We start from the raw sequence: 4736 nt of genomic DNA on the forward strand, positions 1-4736 counted from the left end.
CGTTGGTCTCTGTCCTTCTGCCAACCACCACATTTATATCTTTGTAAAGAAAATTTTGGCTCTTCTAGATCCTGGATCTTTCCACATAAATTTTAGAATGAACTTGCCCATGTCTTAAAAAAAAATTAAAAAAAAAAGTCACTGCAATTTTGAAAGTAATTCCTATTTTGATAGGAATTATGCTGTTGTTGGGTAGAGTGATTTATATATGTCACTTAGATTTGTTGGTTGATTGTCTTGTTCAGTTCTTCTATATCCTTGATAACTGTAACTGTGGATTTGCCTCTTTTTTCAGCTTTATCAGTTTTTGTTTCATGGTTGGTTTTGTTTTGCTTCTTAATCTATGTTGTTTGATGTATACACATTTACATTCATTATAGAAGATAACATTATGTACATATGACTGTGTAATGTCCTCCTTTTCTCTGGTAATTGTCTTTGCTCTGAAATCTACTTTTTCAAATATTAATACAGCTACTCTTTTTTAAATTAACGTTTGCATCCTTTTACTTTTTACCTACCTGTGTTATTGAACTTGAAGTGAGTTTTTTTTTTTTTTTTTTCCTTATAAACAGCGTATAGTTGGGTCATCCAGAAACAGATTTTGTTTACTTCATTGACTTAAAATCTCTATACACTGTGGGAAATTTTAATTAATACTCCCATAGCTACTTTTGGTGACTATTTTTTAGGTGACACTTTTCCACCTACAGAACTGTATAAAATACAGACTTTCTTGTCACATCCATGGCTGGTGGATAAAGATTTTCTGGCACCATTTTCATAGCTTGGGCAGCCCTTCATTGCTTCTAGCTCTATACAGAATGCTCAGTTTCACCTCTCTATTGCCTCATGAAGCTTGGCTCCTTTTCCTCTTGTTGGTGATTATAGTCCCAGTTCCCAGCTATACGACCTAGATCTGGTTTGGATACTCCTACATGTCTTTATGTATTTGCTACCACTCACCAATGATTTCAAACACATCTATGTTTAAAGAAACATTGTTCTTGTATTCAAATTTCTCTAGATTTTGGACCAAGGAGGTTTTCTTCTACATTATTGTAGTCCACTAAAATGACTAGAAGACTTAGCCCTGATTCTTCCCTGGTCTATTGGAAGGCCTCCTGCTGCTATGACAGAAATATCACAAATGGTTGACTTCAACAAACAGGAGTTTATTCTCTCACAATCTAAGTGGCTAGAAGTCTGAATTCAGGGCATTAGCTCCAGGGGAAGGATTTGTCTCTCTGTTGGCTCTGGCGGGAGGTCCTTGTCATCTATCTTCTCCTGGTCTAGTAGCTACTCTGCTCAAGAACCCTGGGTCCAAAGGACACAGTCTGCTCCTGGCACTGCTTTCTTGGTGGTATGAGGTCCCTCTGTCTCTGCTCACTTCTCTCCTTTATATCTCAGAAGAGATTAAATCAAGAGACATCCTAATCTTGTATATTGGGTCCTACCTCATTTACATCATAGAGGCAGGATTTACAACACATAGGAAAATCAAATCAGATGACAAAATGGTGAATAATCACATAAAACTGGGAACCATAGTCTAGCCAAGTTGACACACATTTTGGGAGGATGCAATTCAATCCATAACACCGCCCATCTGGATTTTTTCCCCATACTATCCTCATTCCACTTAATGTTATTATTTAACCAACACTTACATAACACGTAATGTGCCAGGCATTATTCTAATCATGGGTTAGTTCACTTAAACCTAACAATAATTCTATGAAGTATTTTTTTTTCATATGGGGAAACTGAAGCACCAAGATTTGAAATAACGCCCTAAAGTCAAAAAGTAGTAAATAGCAAAGGCACATTTTTAATGCAAAAATCTGATTCTAGAATGTATCCTCTAAACCACTTTGCTACTATTCACACTATCTCCAGAGCTGATTTCCTAAAATACAGATCCAATTACAGAAAATAAAATCCAATTACTTGGCTTACAATACAAGCTTCTTCACAATCTGCCTTCAACAAACCTTCCTCACTTTATTACCCACTGCCAAGTTGTCTTCACCCTCATCCAAGGTCCTGGTCTTGCTGAAATTCTCACCATTTTATGAAAATGGCATATATCTAATCTTTGCAAATCTGTTTTCACTGCCTAAAATATTCCTTTTAATTTTCTTTGCCTGAAAAGTCATCCTCATTTTTTAAGTCAAAATTCCCATTTTCTGGGAAGTCTTCCTAGACTACCCTTGATCAAGTTAATCATCATGCGCCTATGCACTTTATTCATGTCTTTATTATAGCACAGTTGTATGTATTGTGATTCATTTATTAAACTGCTGACATGACTATTGCTCAAGAGCAAAGTCAATGTATTTTTCATTTTAGTACCTCTATCATCTGATAGTATACTAATACCACATGCCTTAGTTTCTTTGGGCTTACATAACAAAGTACCACAAAGGGAATGGTTTTAAAGAATAATATATATATTTTTTTCTCACGGTTCTGGAACTTTAAGTCCAAATTCATGGAGTAAGCAGGACTATTCCCTCTCTCTCAGTCAGCTCTAAGGGAGGATCTCTTTTTGTCTTTTTTGTTTCTGAATTGTAGACAGATCCTCACATGTCGTCTTCCCCCTGTATCTCTCTGTTTCCAAGTCTGTTCTCCCCTTTTATAAAACACCAGGCAGAAGGGATTAGGATTAGGACCCACTCTACTCCAGTACGATTTTTTTTAACTTAGCTGATAATAAAAGAAAAACCCTACTTCCAAACAAAGTCACAGGTACAGGGGTTAGGACTTAAACATCTTTTGGGGAAGACACAATTCAATCTGTAACACCATACAGTACTAATAATTAACAACTTTGAGTAGTGCCCTTACAATATGTGTCTTTATATATATGTCGTCGTTGCTGTTGTTAGGTGCTGTTGAGTTGGTTCTGACTCATAGCTGCCCTATGCACAATAGAATGAAACACTGCACAGTCCTGCGCCATCCTTACAATAATTGTTACGCTCAAGCCCACTGTGGCAGCCACTGTGTTAATCCACCTCATTGAGGGTCTTCCTCTTTTCTGCTGACCCTGTACTTTACCAAGCATGACATCCTTCTCCAGGGACTGATCCCTCCTGACAACATGTCTAAAGTATGTAAGACTCAGTCTCACTATCCTTGCTTCTAAGGAGTATTCTGGTTGCACTTCTTCCAAGACAGATTTGTTCGTTCTTTTGGTGGTCTATGGTATACACAATATTCTTTGCCAACACCACAATTCAAAGGTGTCAGTTCTTCTTCAGTCTTCCTTTTGCATTATCCGGCTTTCACATGCATATGATGCAATTGAAAATACCATGGCTTGGGTCACGCATACCTTAGTCTCCAAGGTGACATCTTTGCTTTTCAACACTTTCAAGAGGACTTATGTGCTCACTTCAGAATTACATATACTAAAATTGGAATGATACAGAGAAGATTACCGTGGCCCCTGTGCAAGGATGACACACGTATTCATGAAGCGTTACATATTTTTAATTTCTCAACATAATAAAGGGCATATATGCAAATCCAATGGCCAACATCGTTATAATGGAGAGAGGCTGAAAACATTCCCCTTGAGAAATGGAACAAGACACGGATGCCGTTTATCACCACTGGTATTTAACATTGTGTTGGAAATCCTAGCTAGAGCAATCAGGCAAGAAACAGAAATAAAAGGCATCCAAATCGGTAATGAAGAATTTAAATTGCCCTATTTGGGGATGATAATGATACTATGCATAGAAAATCCAAAAGACTCCAGGAGAAAGCTACAGGAACTAGTAGAAAGTTTCAGCAGATTAGCGGGATACAAGATAAACAGACAAAAATCAGTTGGATTCCTACACACCAATAAAGAGAACGATGAAAAGGAAATCAGGAAAAAAAATACCATTTATCATAGCCCCTAAAAAAATAAAATACTTGGGAATAAATCTAACCAGGGATGTAAAAGCTATAAAAAGAAAACTACAAAACACTACTGCGAGAAACCAAAAGAAATCTACACAAATGGAAAAATGTGCCACGCTCATGGATAAGTAGACTCAACATTGTGACAATGACAATTCTACCCAAAGCAATTTACAAATACAATGCTATCCCTATCCAAATACCAACAACATTCTTTAAAGAGATGGAAAAACTTATCAATAACTTTGTATGGAAAGGGAAGAAGCCCCAAATAAGTAAAGAACTATTGACAAAGAAGAACAAAGAAGGAGGACTCTCACTACCTGACATCAGAACCTACTATACAGCTACGGTAGCCAAAACAGCTTGGTACTGGTACAGTGACAGATACATTGACCAATGGAACAGAATTGAGAACCCAGATGTAAATCTGGCCTCTTATTGTCATCTGACCTTCGACAAGGATCCAAAGTCCATCAAATGGGGAAAAGACAGTCTTCTTAACAAATGGTGCTGGCAAAACTGGATGTCCATCTGCAAAAAAAAAAAAAAAAAGAAACAGGACCATACCTCACACCACATATAAAAACTAACTCAAAATGGATCAAAGGCCTAAATATAAAGCCAAAAGCCATGAAGTTCATAGAAGAAAAAATAGGATCAATTCTAGAGGCCCTAATACATGGCATTAACAGGATACAAACCACAACCAATAACACACAAACTCCAGAGGATAAGCTAGATAACTGAGATCTTCCAAAAATTAAACACTTATGCTCATCAAAAGATTTAACAAAAGAGTAAAAAGAGAACCTGCA

The 4736-nt window shown here is 36.9% G+C and overlaps 1 non-coding gene across 1 annotated transcript; it reads left to right on the plus strand.

Annotated features, from left to right (window-relative positions):
• Nucleotides 1–3392: 3392 nt before the first annotated feature.
• LOC126058221 (U6 spliceosomal RNA) lies at nt 3393–3499 on the plus strand. The gene has a single exon (XR_007513145.1). It is a non-coding gene; the product is annotated as a U6 spliceosomal RNA (small nuclear RNA).
• The last annotated feature ends 1237 nt before the right edge of the window (nt 3500–4736 follow it).

This window comes from Elephas maximus, chromosome 1 (assembly GCF_024166365.1).
Source record: "Elephas maximus indicus isolate mEleMax1 chromosome 1, mEleMax1 primary haplotype, whole genome shotgun sequence".
Taxonomy (NCBI): Eukaryota; Metazoa; Chordata; class Mammalia; order Proboscidea; family Elephantidae; genus Elephas; species Elephas maximus.